Below are 26,734 nucleotides of genomic sequence, written 5' to 3'. Positions count from 1 at the left end.
TCGGCAAGTGGAAAAAGTACAGCGGTTTGATTTTTTAAAATAGCCTCTCAGTAGCGATAACCATCAGAGAAACATCACCGTGTTCTATTTTAGTGAATGGAGTAATTGTTTGTGGAAACAAAGCCACCGCTCTTCTCAAAACAAAGGTAAGGCCAGCAATCATCTCATTGGGAAAAGACTCTGCAAGGGATAAGTATGAAGCTAATGTGCTTTTGTGCCCACCAGGGTCAGACATGGCATGGAATGACCAGAGGCAAATAGCTAAAGCTATCTCAATTCCACTCTCATAGTATATAAAGCAAGAAATCAACTTTTAAAGTGTTCCTTCATCATCGAAGCTAATGTCGATGCATCTGTATGCTATTATGAGATTTTTCAATTATTTTTCTTCTATGAGGAAGCAAACAAGCACTGGTAAAGCTCAACACACACTTCCAAGGCACAATTTCTTTTTTTTTTAAAGTTATTTTACAAATTGAGCACTATCTGTGTAAAGTCAACACAAGCTCCCTCTGACCTGTCCACAATGAGTATCTAATTTCAGTTAAACCACCAAGAACAGGAAAGTTAGTCTCATGCTAACTACTGCTTCATTTTTGCGAAGACTCATGTTTGGGGACTGGGACTTATTTTTAACACTGGACTTTGACCCAGAGCAACAGGGTGGAAAACAGAGAGAAGAAAAAAATAAGAGGAGGACGAAAAATATAGGGAAACAGTGACAAAGGAGGTAAGCAGGGATGGCAAAATATCTGCAACAATGAGATAAAGTAACAGAATGTAGGGGGGTGGAAGAAAGAGGCATGGGGTCGAACCAGAAGTAGGCATCATGGGTATCCATCAACCCCAGCACTAACTGAGCAGCAGAGGGCTCCTAACAAAATCTTTGGATCTGTACACTTATCTTTAGGTTGAGGACTACCAGACAATGCACTGGGGACATGCTGAAAGCTTCCCTATGAATACATTCTGCCCATTGCTTACCATTGGCTTTGTGTTTTGTAACTCACATTTGCTTGCTTTCTATTTGCTGGCTTTACTTGGTTTAGGCTGTTCAGCACGTCTTTGTCCCTCTCATGGACCATAGCCTGTTTAACACCTCTCTGACGGGCTTCTTGTATTTTTTCACGAGTGCTCACTTTCTGGGAACTCTTTTCTTCTTTTTTTAGTGAGGCTGTCTAGGAGAGCACCCATGCTAGTTTATAGCAGTAAAAGGTTTCTTGCCACCTATCTTTCTGCTTGACTGACTCTACTTACTTCTGACACTCGTGCCATTGGGGCTGAAAGTAGGTGGGGGGTTGCTGAAGCAAAATACCATGCTGGAGTTCAGAAGTGAATGAGCAATAAACAGGCCTTTCATTTTGTTTTTAATCGTGTCACAATTGCTACATATTTAAAGGCAGAAGTCAAATGTTAGGCTCTGGCTTTCCCAGGAGCTTGGTGTTTACTTTTCTTTCTCAGACTGCAAAGTGAGAGGATTTATGTGACAATCTTGCTGGGTACTGGGGCCTGAAAGGAAAGGCTATTTTTTTTGTAGCACACAGCGACATTTAAATGCCAGTTAATTAACTGTATAAATATTTCAGAATATATTAAAATTAGGAAAGCATTTTGTAGTTCCGAAGTGTGGTGAAAACAAATATTTTAATACAATCAAAACAAATCAATACACTAGATGATGCTGATTTCCACAGATTATTGTTTGTGCGCAGTATGGTTTAATCAGTAAAACTGTATGTCTGTGCAAATGTAATGGTACTTTCAGTTGAAAATGTATTGTCTGTAATGGCAATGCACTACCACAACATGAATACACTACTCTATACCACTTCACTCTACGAGACTCTTCTCCACTCAACGCCACTCTACTCTAGGACACTCTACTCCACCCTATGTCACTCCACTGTATGCTCCTCCACTCTACTAGATTGTATGCCACTCAACTCTATGCCATTTTACAGCAATTTACTCCACTCTATCCCACTCTACTCCATGACACTATACTCCACCCCACTATACTCCACTCCATGCCACTCCACTCAATAACACTCCATTCCATGCCATTCCACCCAACTTCATACTACTCCTAAACACACTATTCCACTCTATGCCACTTTACTCTACACCACCCTACAATACTCCACTCTATGCTACTCTATACTACTCCATTCTACGACACTCCACAACACTTCTCTCTACGACACTACTCTATTGTACACAACTGTCTATGCCACTCCACCTTACTCCACAACACTTTACGCCACCCTACTTTACTCTACTCCACACACCTCTACACCACTCTCCTCCACTCCACTGTACAATGCTCTACTCTACTCCATGACACTCTCCTCTACACCACTAACTTTTAGCCCTGCTCAACAGCAGCCAAGCTGATTTAGAACATGGCTAAAACACATTGGCAAAGCCAATATCTCTCACACGTATGACCTATTGGTCTTGCCTATGCTTGTTATACAGTATAAAAACAGCCTGCTCTGGGCCAACTGCAATGAAGCGAAACTCTGTCCGACGCAGTGCAAACGTTACAAGCTCCCAGGCGAGCCCTGAGGTGCACTGTGCTTTTATTATGAACCTTGCAATGGCTAACCCTTTTGCCTATGCTCATTACTGATTATGTCACACAGGATGAGCTGACAAGGCCCAGGAATATATACAAAAGCGGTATCTTCAGGGGCAAAGTGCTTGGAGCCGCCTCACTATCCCTCCAGTACACAGAACACACAGCGCCCTGCTTACCTGAATGAAAACCAGGGCAATAATGGATTCATGTTACCTCATGTGCCAGCAGAACAGGCAGAACTCGCAGGGAGAGGTCTTTCAACAAGAGAGACTATTCGAAATCTCCCAGGCACCGCTGGGCACACGCTGGGTTTACGTTTCCGCTCCTTTGAGCAATGTTCTACTTGAATGTAACATACATTGTGAACATGACGTGGGCAGCATAGACGAAGGCACAAAGGGGTTTGTGAGTAGCCTTAGAAAAGTGAGGCAGCCAAGTTTGTTGGGAACAGGTTTTCATCATGGAACGAATGCATTTCCAGTGCATTATTTGATATTTAAACAAACGTACAAACGTATGCGATGCTTTACCCTGGCGATTGTTGCTATGTATTTGATGTTACCACTAAGGGGTACCTTTAAAATAGTGGCCTGATTTCATAATGATCTTAAAGAATCAATACTTATAGTGTAGAAGAATGAAGGGAGTTTTCATGTTACGTGGTTTGGTGTAGGATCAGAAAGCACTAGAGCCACCAATCCGACGATTATTCAAGAGAGCAGAGACTGAGAGACCTTCAGAGGTGGCTACTCCACTAAGGCGGAGGAGCATAGCCCCACTGCCTCAGAGCAGCAAAAGAAAGGAAAAAAATAAAATGATAATAACTAATGTTATTATAATTTTATTTTGTTCTCCTGCTGCAGCAGCTTGTGTGAGGGGGCGGGTCTGAAGAGCAGGGGAAGAGTGGTACAACCCTCCTAAGCGCAATGGCTGTTTGGTCGGTCCTTTGGTCGGCCCAAACCAGTCATGCGCACTTTCTCCCTTCTCCATGCAGGCTGCATTACAGCTTGCATGGAGAACATGCCCACCCCTACAGCCCCTGGCTGAGCGCTGGGTCACGGCGCTCAGACGCAGCGTTGTGATTGGCTGCGGGGAGCATGGGAGCCCTGGTGCTTCCTACTTCCTGTTTCTCACAAGAAGCCAGGAAGAGGAGGCGGCTGGGAGGTAAGTGATTCTTTTTATAGTGATCCTCCCCCTCGCCCCTTGTCCCCCACCTGCCCCACTGCTGCTTCCAGGCAGCAAAAACAACAGGTGATGGACAGAATGCAGAACAATGTCATACATTCACCCCAGTACAGAGATCTGGGCCTAAATCCATCGTTTTTTTGCTCACCATGCCTTTCCAGTTTGAACCCAGCTATATGCAAATCAGTCTTGACCCTGTGCCCCATGGGAACAGTCCAGCCCGAACTGCCAAGCCAGGTCCTCCCTGGACTGGAAACAAGCATCCAAGGACCGGTTTCGGGCTTTCAGCCCTCATCAGCCTGGATAGCTTGATTCCAGTGGCATGGAGAGCACGGGACTCACGTCTGAGCATACCCGTCCCACTCGGGGTGACAAAAGCAAAAACAACAGGTGATGGACAGAATGCAGAACAATGTCATACATTCACCCCAGTACAGAGATCTGGGCCTAAATCCATCGTTTTTTTGCTCACCATGCCTTTCCGGTTTGAACCCAGCTATATGCAAATCAGTCTTGACCCTGTGCCCCATGGGAACAGTCCAGCCCGAACTGCCAAGCCAGGTCCTCCCTGGACTGGAAACAAGCATCCAAGGACCGGTTTCGGGCTTTCAGCCCTCATCAGCCTGGATAGCTTGATTCCAGTGGCATGGAGAGCACGGGACTCACGTCTGAGCATACCCGTCCCACTCGGGGTGACAAAAGCAAAAACAGCAGGTGATGGACAGAATGCAGAACAATGTCATACATTCACCCCAGTACAGAGATCTGGGCCTAAATCCATCGTTTTTTTGCTCACCATGCCTTTCCAGTTTGAACCCAGCTATATGCAAATCAGTCTTGACCCTGTGCCCCATGGGAACAGTCCAGCCCGAACTGCCAAGCCAGGTCCTCCCTGGACTGGAAACAAGCATCCAAGGACCGGTTTCGGGCTTTCAGCCCTCATCAGCCTGGATAGCTTGATTCCAGTGGCATGGAGAGCACGGGACTCACGCCTGAGCATACCCGTCCCACTCGGGGTGACAAAAGCAAAAACAACAGGTGATGGACAGAATGCAGAACAATGTCATACATTCACCCCAGTACAGAGATCTGGGCCTAAATCCATCGTTTTTTTTGCTCACCATGCCTTTCCAGTTTGAACCCAGCTATATGCAAATCAGTCTTGACCCTGTGCCCCATGGGAACAGTCCAGCCCGAACTGCCAAGCCAGGTCCTCCCTGGACTGGAGACAAGCATCCAAGGACCGGTTTCGGGCTTTCAGCCCTCATCAGCCTGGATAGCTTGATTCCAGTGGCATGGAGAGCACGGGACTCACGTCTGAGCATACCCGTCCCACTCGGGGTGACAAAAGCAAAAACAACAGGTGATGGACAGAATGCAGAACAATGTCATACATTCACCCCAGTACAGAGATCTGGGCCTAAATCCATCGTTTTTTTGCTCACCATGCCTTTCTGGTTTGAACCCAGCTATATGCAAATCAGTCTTGACCCTGTGCCCCATGGGAACAGTCCAGCCCGAACTGCCAAGCCAGGTCCTCCCTGGACTGGAAACAAGCATCCAAGGACCGGTTTCGGGCTTTCAGCCCTCATCAGCCTGGATAGCTTGATTCCAGTGGCATGGAGAGCACGGGACTCACGCCTGAGCATACCCGTCCCACTCGGGGTGACAAAAGCAAAAACAGCAGGTGATGGACAGAATGCAGAACAATGTCATACATTCACCACAGTACAGAGATCTGGGCCTAAATCCATCGTTTTTTTGCTCACCATGCCTTTCCAGTTTGAACCCAGCTATATGTCCCCCTTTTGTACCGCTTTTGGCCGCCATAAGTGTGGCAGGGTATGCTCAGACGTGAGTCCCTTGCTCACTTTGCCACTGGATTCAAGCAAGCCGGGCTGAAGACGGCTGTAATGCCAGAAACTGGTCCTCGGAAGCTTGTTTCCGATCCAGGGAAGGCATGGCTAGGCAGTTCGGGCTGGACTGTTCCCATGAGGCTCAGGGTCAGACTGATTTGCATATAGCCATGTCTGAACTGGGGTGGCAGAGTGGGCTAAAGAACGGTGATGGATTAAACCCAGATCTTTTGACTGGGTGTGAGTGTTTGATTGGTTCAGATGCTCCGTCCATCACCACCCCCTTTTGTACCGCTTCCAGGCAGCAGCCGCAACTGGAGACCTTAGCAGATGATGGTTGGCTGGCTGGTGTGTAGTCTGAAGTGAGTTGTAGACTAGGGTGTGCGAAACTCGTGTATCTTGCTGGGGCGTTATTAGCGCAATTACACAAAATAACTCCTAAATTATGCGTTATTAGTCAAAATGCATCTCACACTCAAAAACATTACTCAAACGGTCCATTCAGGTAAGAATTCAATAAAAAAATAATGACCTGAAATGTTTGTTGACTGCCCACATTAACGGAACAACCACTGGCATTCAAAGCACAACTGTTTGTGATTGAAAATTACCCAAATAATACATCTTGCATTAAAAATTCCTCCCAAAATCATAGTCTCATTAAGCCATGTGGTGTAGTTGTATAAACTCAGTAACTTTGCTTACATTTTGTTACGCGAAATTATCAAAATTACGCCAATTACACTGGTTTAATTAAAGTTACATCCAGGCTGATTTAAGATTTCTATTCAGTGCCCAGTAGGCTCATAAAAGTCTGAATGTGTATAGCATGTTCGGAGACTGGGAAATGCGTGGGAATACTGTAAAATGCATTTAGACGAAGGAGTAAGAGTGAAGTTGATAGCTCGTTGCGAAAGCCAAGAAGACCACAAATTGAGGTGGATGTATTCAGCTCCTTAAGTCAATATAAACCAGTTGTGGCAACACCCTGGTAGCAGTGTGAGGGTCCTTAGCTGGGAAAGTACTGCAGCAGAGATGGGTTACCAGAAGGAGAGGGAAGATCTAGAAGACAATGGGGCAGTTGTGTGGCCTTGAGATTTGAATATGTAATCACAATGTAAGCCTGTTTGTGAATAGTCAGGACTAAGACATGATATTGTTTGTGGGAAAAATCTAGAAACCTCATTTAGAAGAGCAGTAGCCTGGACTCTTAACAGGCAAGGCTACAAATGGGATAATCAGGCTACCAGTGGTATTGCTTCCACATAGAATGACGTGTTGATCCCAGGATAATGGCTCTGCTCTCAGAGGCTGATTAGATACAGGGAAAGACCTACGTTTAGGTATTGACCGACCTTCCTACAGCAAAACAGATGAAATTGTGAAATATTGGGTGATGAAATGATCTTGAAACTGAAAAAGTGGTATTTTCATCAGGAACGTTTTTAAAGTCATGAATTACTCAAAACAAATTAGCAAACGTAGTGTGTCAGTAGATACTGAATCATAGTTGGCTACACCCGCCATGTTTTTAAGGAGAATTATTGCTTCTTAGCTGGGTTCGCTATTGCGAACGCACATGATACGCATCAATTTACTAGTACGCAGTGTACAAGGACTAAAATTGCTGCCCCACCTACACACTTTGGCTTCAGACACGACCCCTCCTTGCAACCTATAAGTCACCGGTTTAATCAAGCGATCGGTACTTGCTTTAAAGAGAAATCCAAAACATTCTGTATGTAAATGCTGGAGCCAATACTTCCAAACCCCTGTGACTTCCTCTGGCTGGAATCACTTTCTGATCTTTTTTAGCTTGTCTGTGAAATGCATATTTGTACCAACTATAAGCAAATCAGTTCCCACTCCAAAGGCGCAGTTAGCTACCAAGTGGACCGCCCAGGCTTTCTCTGTATTGGATAATAAGACACAGCAGATATAGTTTGACCATTCAGGGCTTCATCAGTGACATGCACTTTGAATCTGCTGCGTGCTTGGAATTCATATCTCAACATATCTTTCAAAATGTTTTTGTTAGATTTTAGGCGATCATCTGGACTGACACTGAGGAGCTAAAATGATGCACTAGAAGGATAGTCATATAAATTCACAGTGGTTTGGAAGCTTTACCTCCATTACATTTTGGCTAACTAAGTGACTAAATTGTTGGGGCTGGGTGGTTAGTATGGTCTGTGTAACAGTTAGAGGAGTTGGGAGGAGAAGAGCCCGAAGGTGCTGAGCGTTGGTTGTTTTTTTTTAAATTAAATGTTCATTTGCATTTTCCAGTGAGTACACATAACAGAACAATATAGAGCCTTTAGTGTAGTTGACTTACAAGCAAAACATCATCTATTTTGGTTCGCCCTCCAGTCAGACCACCCTTTGTTCAACCATTCATGTATTCGATACCCGAGCGTGTTGCCCCACTATGACTCAACTCTAGTTGTGGTCTAGCAGCTGGAGAGTTTGGTATTTTCAGGATCATTTCAACCCAGGTCGATAAGTCCTCTGCTTCATGCTTGTCTCTGCGAGTGTGTTTAATGTGCTGTTCCTCCACCACCGGCCCGCTTGCAGGTCACATCTCACGCCCGTGAGCTCTGGAACCCAGGGCGCCCACCAACTGATAGAAATCTGGTGTCTTGCTTGTACCACTCCCTGCAGGAGCACCACTAGCAAAAACAGTTCACCATCTTCAGCAGGATGAATCCAATTCTGTGCGACAGTGCGCTAACCACCTCGGTCCAGTAGCCAGCTAGGCTCACAGGCCCAGGCCATATGCAGGAAGCCCACCGAAGGCTCGCCACATATATGACATCTGGAAAGGGGTCCGGGACATGTCTTAGAACATTATGGGGGTCATGTTGGTTTGGTGCGGACAATTGAATTGTGTCAGCTTGAAGCGGGCGTTAGGCAACACTAGTCAGACCTGCTCTCAGGCTCTCGGCCATTAAGCATCAGTCATTTATCCCTGCAATCTCCACTGCATCTCTCGATAGAAGTACACAGCGAATCTCCCCCCTTATCTGTGAGTAGGGCCACATGAAGGTGTGCAAGGAGCCATCTGCAACCAGCAAGTCCCAATCATTGCAGTCCAACATGCTCCTGCAGCTCATCCGGAAACGTAATCCAAGCTCCCGGGTAGTGTGTGCCAGCCGAGTGTACTGTAAGAACGAATGTATGTCATTACATCGCATACCAATACCACGCGTGCCATTACAACGCGGGTATTACTACGCGATGTCAATGACAACGACATGCCATTAAATCGCAAACTTTTATCACGACTATGCCTTTACTACGCATGCCATTACAACGCTTTGGCATGCATGGTAAAGCTATGTGGTTAAAGTTTGCAAGGTAAGTGACTCTACCCTACCCCTGCACAACCCTCCCACGACCCCGAGTCCTCTGCCTACAATAACACTACACTACTCTGCACGACCCCGACACTACCCTAAAACACTACACTGCACAAACTCTACAACATTACCCTAAACCCTAAAACACTACACAAACACTACAACATTACCCTAAACCCCAAAACACTACACAAACAAACACTACAACACTACCCTAAGCACTAAAACACCACACAAACACTAAAGCACTACCCTAAATCCTAAATCACTACACTACAAACACTACAACACTACCCTAAACCCTAAAACACTACACAAACACTGCAACACTGCCCTAAGCCCAAAAACACTACACAAACACTACCCTAAATCCTAACTCACTACTCTACACAAACACTACAACACTACCCTAAACCCTAAAACACTACACCACTACCCTAAGCCCACAAAACACTACACAAACACTACAACACTACCCTAAACCCTAAATCACTACACTACACAAACACTACAACACTACCCTAAACCCTAAAACTACACAAACACTACAACACTGCCCTAAGCCCAAAAAACACTACACAAACACTACAACACTACCCTAAAACACTACACTACACAAACACTACAACACTACCCTAAAACCTAAAACACTACACAAACACTACAACACAACCCTAAACCCTAACAGCCAGATTCATCAATGTCCCGATTTGCGAGTCCTTAATAGCGATTATTAAGGAATCGCTATTAAAGACTCGCAAAACGGGATTCATGTAGAAATCGCAATATTATTTGCGATTTCTACAGCTTCCTTATTTGCGATTAGCAAATTGCTAATCGCAAATAAGGATGCGATTTCAAGCTTGCCAGGGGTGTCCAAAGGACACCCTGTAGCACCCCTGAAATGTAAATGTAGACTGATGTTGCGCACACACATGTCCAAAGAACATGTGTGTGTGTAACATACAACTTAGAAAAATGCACTAAAGTGCATTTTTCTAAGTTTTCGCTATTTACCACGAAGTCAGACTTCGCGGTAAATAGCGGCCAAAAATAGCGATTTCGCAATTTAAAAATGGTTCATGAATTGCATTTAAGGAATCTCAAATAGAGATTCCTTAAATGCAATTCCTCGCAATTTAGCGATTTCGCAATTTGCGATTTTTGCATTTGGGGTGATGAATCCCAAATGCAAAAATTGCGCTCGCAAAGGGCCAGATTCTCAGAATCTGGCCCTTTGCGAGACGAATTTCCGTTGATGAATCTGGCTGTATAACACTACACTACACAAACACTACAACACTACCCTAAAACTTAAAACACTACACAAACACTACAAGACTACCCTAAACCCTAAAACACTGCACTACACAAACACTACAACACTACCCTAAAACACGACACAAACACTACAACACTACCCTAAACCACTACACAAACACTACAACACTATCCTAAACACTAAAAGACAGAGAGTGTGTCTGCGCATGCGCTGGCTGGAGGTTGAAAGGAGCAGCGTGTGACCTGCGACAGTCGCTCAGGATCTGGGATTCTATACCATGTGCACTCCTGGACCCCTGGGTTATTTGTAGTTTGGTCGGTATGTGTGGATTGAAGGTTTGGTTGTTTCAAAGTGTAATGAGGAATGAGGAGCTGGCCCTTAAATGACCTGGCTTGAGGTGCTATGCTGAGAACACACTTACATAATTTTTTTTTTGTTTGTTTTATATAGCGCGAACTAGACCCGAAGATATCGGGTATCACAGCGCTTTACATAGCACCAGTTTCGTAACATGAGGACACATTAATTTTGTTAGGCACAGGGAGATTACGTGATTTTCCAGTATCACAGTCTGCTGAGCGTCGACCTCTCTAGCCGTAAGGCTACATCCACTCCCCACTTCGGATCACATGACCTTCTCAGCTCCTGCAAAGCATTGGGCATTGGAGGCTGCATTCCTTACATGAAATTGTATTTTTTTATTAATTATATCCCCCTACATATATACACCAACACTACCCTAAACCCAAAAACACTACACAAACAAACACTGCAACACTACCCTAAGCACTAAAACACTACACAAACACTACAACACTACCCTAAATCCTAAATCACTACACTACACAAACACTACAACACTACCCTAAACCCTAAAACACTACACAAACACTACAACACTACACTAAATCCTAAATCACTACACACACTACAACACTACCCTAAACCCTAAATCACTACACTACACAAACACTACAACACTACCCTAAACCCTAAAACACTACACAAACACTACAACACTGCCCTAAGCCCAAAAAACACTACACAAACACTACACACTACCCTAAACCACTACACTACGCAAACACTACCCTAAAACCTAAAACACTACACAAACACTACAACACAACCGTAAACCCTAAAACACTACACTACACAAACACTACAACACTACCCTAAAACACGACACAAACACTACAACACTACCCTAAACCACTACACAAACACTACAACACTATCCTAAACACTAAAAGACAGAGAGTGTGTCTGCGCATGCGCTGGCTGGAGGTTGTGTGGCTCACTGGTTAGAGGCAGCAGACCCGTAAGCAGAGAACGGCCCGGGACCAGGGTTCGATTCCCGACGCGGCAGGGTCGTGGATCAGGGTCAGCGGACTCGATAATTCTCGCCTCGGTGCCTACTCTAGTCAGAAACCACACTCGGCAACTCTGGGCATCAGCTTGCCTCATCTTCACAACGGCCCCCCCCAGACCGCCGGGGATGCTTGGTCGCACCTTAGAGATACCCATCAGGGACCATCTCTCAGGGTGAGCCAGGACGGGTTCCCCAGTGGTCGAAGCGTGGAGATACTCCTCCGGGAGTCGATTCCGCGCTATATAAACCCGCAATTAAATTAAATTAAATTAAATTAAATTTGAAAGGAGCAGCGTGTGACCTGCGACAGTCGCTCAGGGTCTGGGATTCGATACCGTCTGCACTCCTGGACCCCTGGGTTATTTGTAGTTTGGTCGGTATGTGTGGATTGAAGTCTTGGCTGTTTCAAAGTGGAAGGAGGATTGAGGAGCTGGTCCTTAAGTGACCTGGCTTGAGATGCTATGCTGAGAACACACTTACATTTTTTATTATTTTTAGAGTTTTATATAGCGCAAACTAGACCCGAAGATATGGGGTATCACAGCGCTTTACATAGCACCAGTTTCGTAACATGAGGACACATTCATTTTTGTTAGGCACGGGGAGATTACGTGATTTTCCAGAATCACAGTCTGTTGAGCGTCCACCGCACTTGCCGTAAGGCTACATCCTCTCCCCACTTCGGATCACATGACCTTCTCAGCTCCTGCAAAGCATTGGGCATTGGAGGATGCATTCCTTACATGAAATTGTATTTTTAATTAATTATATCCCCCTACATATATATAGGGATAGCAGGTATTTAGGGTAACCATGGCCTCTTAGGAGGTGTGGGTTAATTCTCCAATCAAGTCCAGACATGCGACTTGATGGGAAGCACAATTATATAAAATCGTTAATTAAATTTATCGACTGATTCAGTAGATGCAGACTTGTTGAGGTCGCTTTGGAAGTTTGTATTTGTATAGGAAATTTGTAATGGGTTCTGTCAATATTACATGAGATTTCCTCCACTGTCTACATGATTGATCTGTGGTTGTCATGATTATATCTAAGCAATGTGTTGCATTCTTGATTTATGACCTTCTTTTATAAAGTTCTTTAAAGTGCCCCTAACTTCCTCATGATGCTGCAGGCATGCCTAACACTATTTCTTTTATCTTAAAATCTATTTCGTGGTGGGTTCATACTACTTCTGCTTACTCTTCTCCCTTGAGATCAAATAAGTCATTTTATTCAATTTCTCATCAGAACCAACAGGCCAGTTTTTGAGAAGGAGGGAAGGTAAACAATTACATGCCTACAATTTTGGAAGCCCAACCACTTTTTGGGGAGTCTTAATACTTCTATCAATAACATTTTGGGAGCAAACAGCTTACACAACAGTCAATAATCTGGTGAGGTACCAGTCAGAAGCCTCCTGATTTACATTTTAAAATCAGATAGCAAAAGGGCGGGAAAATAGGATTTGCAGGGTCACAACTGTTAGAGAGGGAGAGGTGTGAGACTCCCAGGGAGATACTTAAAACAAGCAGTAGGTTTCACCTATGTGAGATCTACTGACGTTGTCAATCTTTTTTTAACAAATTGCATATCAGTGCGGGCTACAGTGCAACATGGCTTAAAGAAAAGGGAAAAAAGGCGCTATGACGCGGCCAGTGTTGACCGCATCATGCTTTTCTTTCTTTCAGCCATGTTAAACAGCAGCCTGTAAAATTATAAGCCCACTGGAAAGGGTTCACTAAATTTTAACTGCTTGCTATCCTTTCACCATACAGTGTCTTTTCTTGGATTGCTGAGTTTGTCTCCAAATACAATGGGTTCGAAATTGTGAGCAGGCTGCTGGGGCTGCTGTGAGGAGCCCCAGTCTTCCGTGGCCCATCAAATGCTGGAGGCCCCAGACGACAGGGTTGGGTCACAGCTGTCCCAGTGCTCTGTTCACACTTTCGAACATATACTAATGTGCTGTCTTGCTCCTCGGTCACCCCAGCATTTGGCAAAAGCACCAACACCACTGTGTTTAGGTTTCCTTGATGGAAAAAGGAGAGCTGATCAGACCACAACCTCTTCCCTGTTAACTGCATTACTACATTATTACGCAGAGATGATAAAAAGGCTATAAAAACACTATTTTGGGGTATGGTCCCGCATCTGCTGCTTGACTATGAGAATTCAGAGTGGACTAGATGTTCATGACAGAAATCGTTCCACTCTCAAGAAGAAATAGTTACTAAATGAAAACGTGACTAATTTCCAACTACTGAATGGAAAACGCCAGCCTCATTAGAGTAGAAGAAACCTCTACGGCCCAAAGTTATGCTTTTGCGAGGGTGCTCGTGTTTCGCAAAACGACACAAACAGGCATGGTGATCTACTCAAAATGATGCTGCATCGTGCAAGGGAAGGGAGCAAACCATTGTAAACTTTGGCCTTAAGGTATAAATGACCATGTTCACAAGTACTAAGTCTAAAGCATGTTCATAATGTCCTTCAACAGTGGTGGCAGTCCAGAAAGCTTCTGAAGCAGTCTACAGTTATAATTCCTCAAAGTAGGACACAAAAGAACAGAATGGCCGAATATGCACCAGCAGATTAACAGCAATTATAAAGAGTTTAGTAGATGAAGTTCAGGACAATACAACAAATTAATCTGAACAGGCTGGAAAGTAGATCTGCTGTCTGTACCAAAATCCCCGGTGGGTTTATTTAAATAAGTCCTACGTGCAGTGCATCCTGTATAACCAATGTATCACTGAAAGGGAATGCTGTGCTCATCAACTCTTATGTAGATTAGGAAGCGTTCATGAGACCTGAAAGCATTGCAAAATGTGACCCCTCTGTTCCATTCTTCGTGGCTACCGTCGTACACAATGTGCACCCAACACATTTCACAGGCACCAGCATCAACTCTACTGAGAAATGTTCACCCACAACGTATCCTTCCAATTGTAAGTGTCTTTACAAAGTGACTAGAATCTGCTTTCAAGGGACGTAATTAGCATTGCCAGCTCAGTTTAAATGGTCTCATTGTGAGAATACATTATTTTACTTCTAAGCACGAGAAGCAGGGTAGTGACTGATCCACACTGTGCACTGACGGGCAACATGGAGAATGATCCTAGGGTAAATAATGTAGTCCTTGATTTACTCACTCTTTGGGTGCCTTTAAGGACCCGTAAATCACAACAAGTGTGGAATGAATCTAGGCATTGCAGAAATGTACAAATTACTACTGAATCCGGGAGTGATATTTGAAAGTAAACTCTCTTCCACACTTGAAAGGCAATACGGACACGTAAACCGCTTTCAATCGCTTATGTCAACTCTGTGGGACTCTCCCTAGTCTGCATCTCCTCTACAAACAGTTTAGGTTCCAGTCAGTTGCAGCTCTCGTTTGACCTACTGCAACACCATCTAGACAGGGCTACCAAAAAGGATCTTTCCAAGCTACAGTGGGCTTCCGACCAAGCAGCAATGCTAAAACTGTACTTAAGAAGTCCTGTCGACCAATTATCAAGCCCTTAAAACATCTCGCTGGTTCCGTCATAGGGTGGTCTAATTTTATATGTCAGGTAAGTGTAGCTCATGACGGGTGTAAATTTGTGCATCTCAAGCATTTTGTGACTCGGGGAACATACTACAGGAGTAGCTGATGGCCTTGCAATAAGTTCGGTGGTATTCCCACTGCAGTTTAGGATGAGGCCTTGTAAAGAGGACCAGCTCTGAGATTGCTCGCTAAAGGAAAAAACACAGGCACCCCAATGGGTAAGAGATTCAATAATGTTCATATTCCCCAGCCACCTTTGAGGGGCAGACAGCCTATGTATTGTTATATCCTTCACAGGGAAACTGCTTGACTGTTCACCCAACTAGCCTTCTCAGATAAAGCATTACTTAAATACCGTTGATAAATTAACATTCCATCTAATGGATTAAAATGTACTAAATCAGTCAATAACTGTTCATTTACAATGGAGAATGTCGATCCTTCTGATTGAAAAGTTTGAAAAGTGACTGTTATACATCTCGAAAACTTTACTTCCTCACTAACATTAGAGGTCATGCTATGCCGCTGGCCGCGCGACGCGAAGGGGAGCTAAGCGAGACAGCATCTTAGTCCCACATTCCGCGCGAACAAACGGTGCCGCCAGTTCGTGACCGCCCCCTTTCATGCTCGCCCAATGGGCGCGGGCCAACAGGTGTGAGGGGCGGCCCTTAAGGGGTTTAAGTTCAGCGCGGCAGCGAGGCTCGGCCTTTCCTGCCGTCGCGTTCCTGGTTGCTCTGCGCTGTTCGGTTCGCTCTATCGTCATCGGTTTCAGAGATACCTCAAGGTAGCTGCCACAGGGGGGGAAAGGACCGACAGCGGCTGAATTTAAGGAATAGCAGATTCCGTTCGGGACCGTGGGTTGGGACCGGTAGCGGCTGCCTGGAAGGAGCAGCACATTGCCAGGAGCACGGGCAGGGATTGCGCCGGATATCTTGAGGGAGCGACAGGAACCCGTAAGGGCAGAAGCATTCGCGATGAGTTCCCACGGAGCTGGGTTGCCGCAGGATGGGCTATGGGCGGAATTCTTGGCGATCGCGCAGGCTAAGGGGCCAGCTTGGGCTCAAGGCTTCATTGAGGGGCGCCGGCTCGAGGAGGCTGGCAGACCTGCGACCCCTGAGGACCCCCCGGGCACTTCAGGAGAGGGAGAGGGGAATCGCCGGTCCACTCGCAAACGGAAGGGCACCCGGAAGGAATTCCCAGCCGCACCAACACGCTGTAATAAAACGAATCGATCCGCCCCAGCCGGGCCGCCAGTAGAGTCCGCGGCCGTACCGACCGTGGTACATGAGACAGTGGCAGGAATGACGAACTTAGCCCAAATGGGTAAGACAATGGACGATATGTTGGGGTTGATGAATATATTCCAGAAGCGTTTAGACACAATGGCGGCTGTACAGGAAGGGTTGGTCCCTCTGTCAGGGTTGGCATCAAGGGATCCGGTGAGTCAAGTATGGGCTCAGTCAGGGCCGTCATCGGCAGCAGGGTCCCCGCTACTGGCCGGGCCACAAGCATTGCCACCCGCCAACGGTGCCTATGCTGCCACCACGCAGAGTGCCCCACCAGCTAGCCAGCAGGGCACGGCAACGCATGTTCCCCAAACGGTTGCCTCGATTCTCACGGTCACCCCACAGATTGTTAACACTTTTAATTCACAGAATGTGTCAGCAGTTGCCCAGCTGAATGGTACTCCCGCTGGTCACCAAAGTGTGGCCCCCATCTGCCCGCTAACGGTGGCCCCTCAGATCGTCAACGCCCTTAACTCACAGGGCGTGTCAGCAGCCAGCCAGCAAAGCGTGGCTCCCGTTGTTTCCCAGAGTGTGCCCCCCATTATTCCTTTAGGTACCCCACAAGTCCTATCGCAGACCGCCGCTCCGGGTCCGCAGGCAGCTGGCCTGGCACCGGCTGCGGAGGGAACAGCGGGAAGCACGGGGAATGGTACAGGGGGGCCAGTGGCTGGGGTCCCTTCAGTTCTAGCAAGAGAAGGGCAGCCAGTGGGCGTAGGGAAACAGGGCACCAAAGGGATAGGGGGATGCTCCTTGGCCAGGCAAGTGCCTCAAGCGGCAAAGGAAGGCATATGGAGAAGGGAGTACATTGATATCCTGACTTTATTAATGCACGATAATGCGGGGGCTGACAGAAGGAGGATGGGTAAGAAGGAGGAGGACAAGGTCCGGTTCCAGCGATGGCCGGAAAAAAACATTGAGAACTGGACTGAAGCATTCAATATTTTGGCAGCTATAGTAGTGCAGAAGGATCCGGCTCAGAGCGAGGCCCTGATGGAATATGCAAACTCCATTCAACAAGGTGCAAGGGAATCTGGAGGGATGGGTTGGTTTACATACGACCAGGAATTCAGAAAGACCATGGCCAGCTGCCCGGAGATAGGGTGGGACCACACCAACATTCAGCTATGGTTCAAACACATGTGTAGGACTGGGAACAGCAAGAGGGAAGCACCTCACAGGTCACAGAGCGAGGGTGGTGATGCTAGGCGGTGGGAGCAGGATCAAAAGTGGGAACAATACCCAAGACGGTCCTTCCAACAGCCCTTTCGGGGGGGGGCGGGGGAGGGGTCAGGGAGCAGGAACAAGACGCTTCAACTCAGGGACATGTAGACTTTTTAATAATGGGGCATGTACCTGGGGGAGGGCGTGCAAGTTCGCTCATGAGTGCAGCAAGTGTGGCTCCCAACATGCAGCAATCTCCTGCACCAGCGGCCAACATCCCCCCCCTACAACAGCACAAGGAGCAGAGGGTGCCCGGCAATAGGTTACAGGGAGGGCGCATTGGACAGACTGAGCAAGACAACGAAACAATTGGCAAATTCCCGTGGCAACACAGAGAGCAGGCAGGACACAACAGGGGCTCGCCGTCCAGCGAAGATAAGGGCAGGGGTCAAGGGGTCGGCTACGATCCAACAATCAACGATGCATTCTCCCAGCAGGGGGGCGGGACTGAGCAGCATTCCAAGGGTCCATCCCCCATAGTGCTTCAGAACATTCTACCTCTGCTCAGGGTGTATCCACTCGTAAAAGAGCGGGAGATACTAGTTAACGGATTTGTGGACGGCTTTAAGATCCCTTACAAAGGCCCCCTGGGGCCCAGGGACGCCCGGAATTTGAGGTCAGCTAGGGAATTACATCAGGTGGTCAGTGATAAGATCAGGAAGGAGGTTGACTTAGGGAGGGTGGCTGGGCCTTTCCCTTCTCCCCCGCTACAGAATTTCTTAGTTTCCCCGCTAGGCGTAGTCCCAAAAAAGCAGCAAGGCTCATACAGACTGATACACCACCTGTCTTATCCAGAGGGCAATTCAGTAAACCATTGGTTGGAGGAAGGGGCGTGTTCAGTCTCATATTGCTCGCTTGACATGGCCATTGACCTGATTAGGCGAACAGGCAGGGGAGCGTGGCTGGCCAAGGCAGACATCGAGTCAGCGTTCCGCCTCCTACCCGTTCACCCAGACAGTCAGCACTTGTTGGGCTTCAAGTGGGAGGAGGCATTCTTTTTCGATCGCTGCATGCCAATGGGTTGCGCGGTCTCATGTGCTTTTTTCGAGGCATTCAGCTCCTTCCTGCAGTGGGCCCTCACAACCAGTCATGGCATTTCACAAGTCACTCACTATTTGGACGACTTCCTGTTCTTCGGCAGGGACGGTTCTCAGGAATGCGCCGATGCCCTGCGGGCCTTTGAGGCCCTGTCGGAACATTTGGGGGTTCCTTTGGCACCAGGGAAAACTGAAGGGCCCTCGCAGGTGCTCACATTTCTGGGCATAGAACTCGATACAGTGAAAGGTGAATCCAGACTTCCAGTAGAGAAAGTGCGTGAACTGCGAAGGGACATAAGTGCAATGATTGGAAAGGGCAGCGCAACGTTAGAAGCAGTGCAGAGCCTGTTGGGAAAATTGAACTTCGCGGCAAGGGTCATTCCGGCTGGCAAAGTGTTTTCCCGCAGGTTGGCGAAGGCCACGGCCAGTGTGAAGAAGAAGCATCACCTAGTACGTCTGGGACCGGGATTGAGATCAGATTTGTGCATGTGGGACGAATTTTTGGAAAATTTCAATGGTACTGTAATATGGAGGGCCCCCTGGGAAAGTAGCCAGGGCCTGTGTCTCTTTTCTGATGCTTCCGGTAGAGTAGGCTTCGGGGTGATCTTTAGAGAGAAGTGGTGTGCAATGAAGTGGCCAAATGCTTGGCGCAAGAAAGGTGTGACGGCAAATATCACGGTCCTGGAGATGTTTCCAATTGTGGTGGCACTGCACCTATGGCCAGAAGGATTGGGCAACAGAAAGGTGGTGTTCTGGTCTGACAACCTAGCTGTGGTCCAGGCAATCAATGGTTCAACTGCGAACTGCCCGCTAGTTTTAAGTTTATTGAGAGAGCTGGTCAGGGCGGGGTTGCGTTACAACATTGAGTTCAGGGCTAGACATGTCGAAGGTGTCAAGAATGTGGCAGCTGACGCTCTCTCTCGCTTTCAGCTGTCACGATTTCGGGAGGCATGGCCGCAGGCAGGGGAGGAGATGACACCGTTCCCGGCAGCACTATGGCGACTACTTCGGTGGGGGAACGGCTGAAGAAGATGGGCCAACGTTCCCTGGCCCAGTCGACTAGGAGAAGATATGAGGCCCAACTAACTACTTTCCGAGCAGTGATACAAGCCTTGGGAGCAGCAACTTTGAGTTCAAGGGAACAAGTGGAGGCTTTTGTAGTCTGGGCTAGGGAAACGGGCAAGTCCCACTCTTGGGTGTCCGGCCACCTAGCAGCGCTCAAACACGAGACACGTTTAAATGGCGAGCAGGACACGACGGGGGAGTTCAGGATAAGGGCTGCACTGAAGGGGTGGGCCCGGGACGAAGTCAGGTCTCCAGACAAGAGAGCAGGGATAGAGTTTCCCGCCCTGCAGCGCATGGTAGACACGCTGCCGTCTGTCACAAATTCAGCTTTTGAGACGCAGCTGTTTGCAACAGCCTTCTGTTTGGCGTTCTTTGGTGCCTTTCGGGCCAGTGAGCTGGTGGCGAAATCAAAATTGGATAGGTCTGGGAGGGCACTAGACATGATAGACGTTTGTGCCAAGGATTCACTAGTTCTATGGCTGCGCAAGTCCAAGACAGACCAGGCTGGCAAGGGAGTGGCCATAACCTTGCATGCATTCGAGGACCCCAGATACTGCCCAGTCACCTTGGTTAGGGACTACCTTAAAATAAGGCCCCTGTTAGCAGGCGCCTTCTTAATTCACGCTGACGGGACGCCACTAACACAATTTCAATTCGAGCGTGTGATGGCAAAGGTGTTGGGCAAAGCAGGCTTGTCGCTGACCGAGGGAGGTCAAAAATGTTCAACCCATTCATTCAGAATAGGGGCAGCCACGGCTGCATATAGGGCTGGGATGGGCGAAGAAGGTGTCAAAAGAGTGGGGAGGTGGTCATCCTCCTGCTACCAGCGTTACGTGCGCCCTTGAAGATGCCGGGATACTAGAAAAACTCAGGGCGGTAGGGCACAAAGCCCTGCGAAGCCAAAATATAACATGTACATTTAGGTCAAGTTTGTTGATGTGCTGTGTTCAGTTATGAAGAACGGATTAATGCCAACGGTGATACAGTTCAAGTTAAGTTTTGTGTGCAGTGCTCAGTTATAAACGAAATTCAAGTAAGTTTTTGTGTGCAGTGCTAAGTGATAAATAATGAATTTTTAATGCCAACGGGGTCTTTTCTTGCAGCTGACTGTTGCGTATGGGTGATGGGCCATTCGTATGTTACCAGGCTGGAACAGTGGGCGTCACACAGGAATTGGCATGCGGCCTTAGCAAGGACAGGAATCCTATGGCTGGGTTTCCCGGGGATGAGATGGGGCCAGCTGAGGCGCAAGATTGACCAATGTTTGGCTGCGCAGGGTGGGCCTCCCAACATCCTCATCATCCACTTGGGCGGGAATGATCTGGTGACGATGGGGAGGAGAGCTTTGGTTGATGCAATGCAGAGGGACACAATTGCCATAACGAACAAATTGGGTGCCACCGAGCTAATATGGTCGGAGATCGTTCCCCGGAGGGCCTGGAAGGGAGCGCGGTCGGCGGCTGCCCTAGAGCAAGGCAGGAAGAGGGTCAACAGGGCCATGCAAAAATTCATGGAAAGGAGAGGCCTGGGGTTCATCAGGCATGCTTTGATACAGGAAAGAACTGTGGGTTACTACGAAAAGGACGGGGTTCACTTGTCTGGGCTTGGCATGGATGTCTTTCTCCTAGATTTGGAAGAGTGTCTAACAGCAGCAGGGTGCCAGTAACGTGGCGGTAGGTACCAATGCAGTGAGACCAAGATAGATCAAAGGGATGAGAGCAGTAACGGAAAGTAAGAGGTGGTGGGGGGCTCTGTCATCGGCGGGGGCCTCCTCCAGAGCTGTGGCGGAGTACAGGGCGATCTGGAAGCAGATGGACAGTAGGGGTACCTCTGCGGCAGAAGGACACAGTCTTACCTCTGCCGGGCACAGTAGGGGTGCCTGAGCCAAGAACCTGGAGCCGAGGGGGTTCCAGGAAACAGCTTCGGCGCCCCGTTAGTCCTTCGGGCGGTCGGGGGGCCTGAACCGACCGGGGGTGTGCCTCATCGCTCCGCCCTGACAGGGGGGGCGGGAGTGAACGAAAGAAAGGGATAATGGACTGCACCGTCAGAGCATCGACTCGCCGTGCAAGAATGGCTCATTAGGCATGCGGGGCAGCGAGGGGCTGCCGCATTGGATCGCCCATAAGATGACCCACCTTACTTCCACTTGTTGTGCAAAATAAACCTGCACCACTGCTTTCCCACAAATTTGTCTCATGAGTTTCCTTGGTATGTAAGTGGTATGGGGCGCAGAGTGGAGTAAGCGCTGGGAGTGTGGGCACTATGCCGCTGGCCGCGCGACGCGAAGGGGAGCTAAGCGAGACAGCATCTTAGTCCCACATTCCGCGCGAACAAACGGTGCCGCCAGTTCGTGACCGCCCCCTTTCATGCTCGCCCAATGGGTGCGGGCCAACAGGTGTGAGGGGCGGCCCTTAAGGGGTTTAAGTTCAGCGCGGCAGCGAGGCTCGGCCTTTCCTGCCGTCGCGTTCCTGGTTGCTCTGCGCTGTTCCCGCCCTGGCCCAGACCCAGCGGCAGAGCGGCAGGCATGTTTGAACTGTTAACGGTCTGTTTTTGTGTTGCAGGCGGAGTCACAGGGCGATCTGGAAGCAGATGGACAGTAGGGGTACCTCTGCGGCAGAAGGACACAGTCTTACCTCTGCCGGGCACAGTAGGGGTGCCTGAGCCAAGAACCTGGAGCCGAGGGGGTTCCAGGAAACAGCGTCGGCGCCCCGTTAGTCCTTCGGGCGGTCGGGGGGCCTGAACCGACCGGGGGTGTGCCTCATCGCTCCGCCCTGACAGGGGGGGGCGGGAGTGAACGAAAGAAAGGGATAATGGACTGCACCGTCAGAGCATCGACTCGCCGTGCAAGAATGGCTCATTAGGCATGCGGGGCAGCGAGGGGCTGCCACATTGGATCGCCCATAAGATGACCCACCTTACTTCCACTTGTTGTGCAAAATAAACCTGCACCACTGCTTTCCCACAAATTTGTCTCATGAGTTTCCTTGGTATGTAAGTGGTATGGGGCGCAGAGTGGAGTAAGCGCTGGGAGTGTGGGCACTATGTATTGTGCTAATTTAGTAGTCAAAGAACAAGAGTAAGGCATTCGCCAATTAAAATGAACCAGATGCTTGTGTCACTTCCTGAATTGCCTAACGTCTCTCACAGCGTCAATCAAAAGGACATTATTAATAGCAAACCAGACTTTCCAATGCTTCATAAAGCATCTTCTGAGTATTATAAAACAAAGGGAATATTTGTTTGAGTGCACCTATATGAATGATTCAGCATCACAATACGTGATCCCATCATCTTTTATGATTGAGCAATTTTAAGCATTTTTGGGACACCAGAGAGACATATTTTGGCCCCCCTGTTCAGAACAACTTTAAATTGATTAACCATTTTTACCAAATTCAAGAACTCATGGTGCAAAACAATAACGAATAAAATCAGGGCCGGCTTTAGCGCTGGTGGCGCCTGTTGCAACAATAATGTTTGGCGCCCCCACACCCATGACCGCATCCCGGATTCTCTCACTACCACCGGGAAAAAGCACCCCTCATCTAGTTATTGCTCAACACAGCATCCCCCCTGAGGTCAGCACCCCCGCCACAGGTCAGCAGCCACAACAATCGCACTGCCCTAAAGCCGGCCTAGCGAATAATACACTAAACTTTCAGAATCGGTAAAAGAACGAAGAAAACTACTACACCCCCCCATCGTACTTTAGGTCTTCAGGGGTAATCCCTGTTTTGTGTCCTCTCATATGCTCATTTCCAAGGCAGGTAATTGAGTCTATTTTCCTGCACCTAAGACTGGAATGGTATTTGCAGGGAATTAGTATATGCCCCATCCATCCTTTAAAGAAAAAAGCTCTGCATGCACCTATTCCACTGAAGGCTCATTCCGTTTTGGTCCTGCAGCCCTCTCTTTTTGTAGCCTCTTGCTTCTGACTTCAGTATGCTTTTCATGGGTATTGCTCAGCTCACCAAACAGTTCTGTTTAGGCAACTGCAGGACTGTTCCCATGGGGATCAGGGTCAAGATTGATTTGCATTTGACTGGGTCCAAACTGGAATGGCATGCGAGCATAAAGAATATGGATTTAGGCCCAGATCTCTGTAAAGAAGAGGATCCATGTTTGAAATTGTTCAGCATTCCGTCCATCAATTGTTCTTTTTGCATTTGTCGCCCTAAGTGGAACGGGTATGCCCAGACGTGGGCGCCATGCCCACCATGCCACTGGAGTCTAGCTATTCTGGCAAATCAGAGGTGATACCCCAAAACCGGTCCTAGGATTCTTGTTTCCAATCAAGGGAGGACCTGGCCTGGCAGTTCGGGTTGGACTATTCCCGTGGGCAGCAGGGTCAGGACTGAATTGCATATGGCTGTGTCCAAACTGGAAAGGCGTGATGAGCGAAAAAACTATGGATTTAGGCCCAGATCTCTGTACTTGAAGTGAATGCTGGAGCAAAAACCGTTGTTGTCTGAGTCAGTCCAGACCATCTTGTAACTTTGCCAGGTGCCTACTTCAAGCTACAGCCCAACATAGTCCATCTCAGTCTCACTGACCACTCCTTGAACCTACAGAAAATAGGAGATCATAGACCACGCTGAAGGCCAACCTAGCAACAGTTCTGGATTTGGTCTCCCTGTGCCGGTTTCCAAATCTGTGTTTGCACTTATAAATAAGCTAAATACAAACAGGAGTGTCTTCAAGACCCTGCATACTTATCTTCATTTCCCTACTGTTCTCTCTTAGGAGCCTAGTCTGCCTATACTATTTCGTGCAGGGCTTAAGCTCTATCCTGGATGACCTGCTTACAAAGTACCATGATAATCACACACCTCCATAATGACAACCAAGGCACCAGAATACATAAAAAGTTTAGTACTGGAAGAGGTGTAGCAGTTTTGGGGCATCATAACATGCTTCATCTTCATGGGTAGCGCAGAATGTGAAACACAACAGTTTTTTGGGCCACGGTGGCAGGAACTGGGCAGAACCTGGGTTCTCACTTATCAAGAGGAGAATAAAGTGTGTTGGGTTCACATGATTCGTTTTGTGTGAAGGGGATGCAGACTGTTTTAGAGGGGTAAGACTGAGGATATGTACCTCATCTGTTGGTTTGGGCACAATACTGTTGTCTATGGGCAAGGGGTTCTGGAATCTTTAGTAAAGGCTGTGTTTTAATTTCACATCATCCATAATTGTCTTTATTTGTAATTGTTTCCAAAAGAGAAATGGCCCATATAGCAAAGTAGGGAAATACTATATTTAAAAAAATACACAAGGTCACAAAATAACAGAAAGCTACCACCAACTGACACGCCACACATGCACTTGGTTGTGTGCTGTTTCACTCATCTTAACTTCACTCGTCCCACCAGGCTCAGATGCACAATGGCTCTTAATACTAGTAATAGAAATGCAAACAATAAATGATGTTACATAGATCACTTCTACATTTTCTATGTCCTGTAACTACCATATGTGTTTCTTACCCAATTTCATATGCCATACAGAGCAGTACATAGGACTGACTCTGAAGCAGTCTCAAATGAAATATCAAGTACACACTGGGGCCGATTTACAAAAGCAAACTTACATATTTGTAATCAGCATGTTTAAGTTTACTCTTATACTTTTGAGTAGCTTACTTACTTATATCTATTCCCCATTTATAAGAGTAAAGTTTCTCAAAGATGTAAATGTACATGTCTGCACCCCCTGAAACACGGGAGGGGTTAGTTAAAACGTCACATATGACCATAGGGTTATTTCTAGTATTGACTTTACAAATGTATTTGAAGTTCCACACACTTGGTGAACAGGGCGTTGCTTAGTTAATGGGATTCAGGGGGTATGATCCTACGATTTCCCAAGAAGTACTGCAACATACCCAACAAAAAAAATGTCTCAAACATGCGGCTGTATCATAATTACATATGGCCAGGGCCCTGAAAAAGCATTATGGAAACAGCACAGCTCAACAAGAGGAAGTCGAGACATCCAGCACATTCACAGGGTAATCTTCAGCATCCATATGAAAAGCAGAATACAATAAATTAAAGTTAGGACTTTCTTGATCATAAAAGGCAGAATAGCTTTTGCTAAAGTGATATGCCCAAACTAGTTGTTTTCCGTCACCATTTTGGGTATGTCCCTGGAAGAGTCTAGTTTTGTGCTTACATAACGTGCCAGTAACCTCCAAAGGTTTGCTCTGCAGCATTCCAGACTGTGTGAATATTGACAGGTCAAAGCTCAAGTTATGCAAGTTTTTCATCCTGTCACTTTAATGTTCAGTAGTGGTCAGTTCCTGCACCAAGTCCTGCAACTTCTTGTGGTCACTCATACAAAGCACCAATCAGGCACCTGCAAAATGGAGCATTATGTTTGTTTTTTAGTGTCTTGAGGAAGTTTGGTCGACATCCTGAGCATGCACCCCCGCTGTTAGGAGAGGCACGAGCCAATGTGTAAGCTGACAGACTAAAAGGGCCACAATGTATTAGGGGGAGTGTGACATCCTACAAACTCCGTATAAAACTATGCCCCTGCCAGCAAAAACTACAGCGATATTGGGGCAGATGTTAATGAGGTAAAGTGTAAGGAAATTTTGAAAAGTAAAGTTTAAAAAAAAAAGGAAAATAGTCATAAGTGAAATGCTAATGTAAATTAATTTTATTTATGATTTTTAAATGTAGAATATTGTTTTAAATGTTACAAGACTATTCTACTTTTTAAAAATCTAATTAACTAAAATATATTAAATATAAATTATATTTTTAAAGAGTTCTTCAATGAAATAACTCAATAAAAAATATGTATATTTATGTAGTATGTATTAAAAGTTTGCTTTATAATTTGAATATTACTTTATTTTTTAATATTAAAATAAATGTAAATATATATTTAAAAAAAATGTAAACACATGAATTGATTTTAACATTATTTTCTATGG

The 26,734-nt window shown here is 46.9% G+C and overlaps 1 protein-coding gene across 1 annotated transcript in view; it reads right to left on the bottom strand.

Moving 5' to 3' along the window:
• The window catches only part of PEMT (phosphatidylethanolamine N-methyltransferase), a 1,176,780-nt gene that overhangs the window by 900,955 nt on the left and 249,091 nt on the right, over positions 1-26,734 (bottom strand). The window lies entirely within an intron of this gene.

Source organism: Lissotriton helveticus, chromosome 10 (genome assembly GCF_964261635.1).
Source record: "Lissotriton helveticus chromosome 10, aLisHel1.1, whole genome shotgun sequence".
Classification (NCBI taxonomy): Eukaryota; Metazoa; Chordata; class Amphibia; order Caudata; family Salamandridae; genus Lissotriton; species Lissotriton helveticus.
This window is presented reverse-complemented; position numbering and strand designations above follow the sequence as displayed.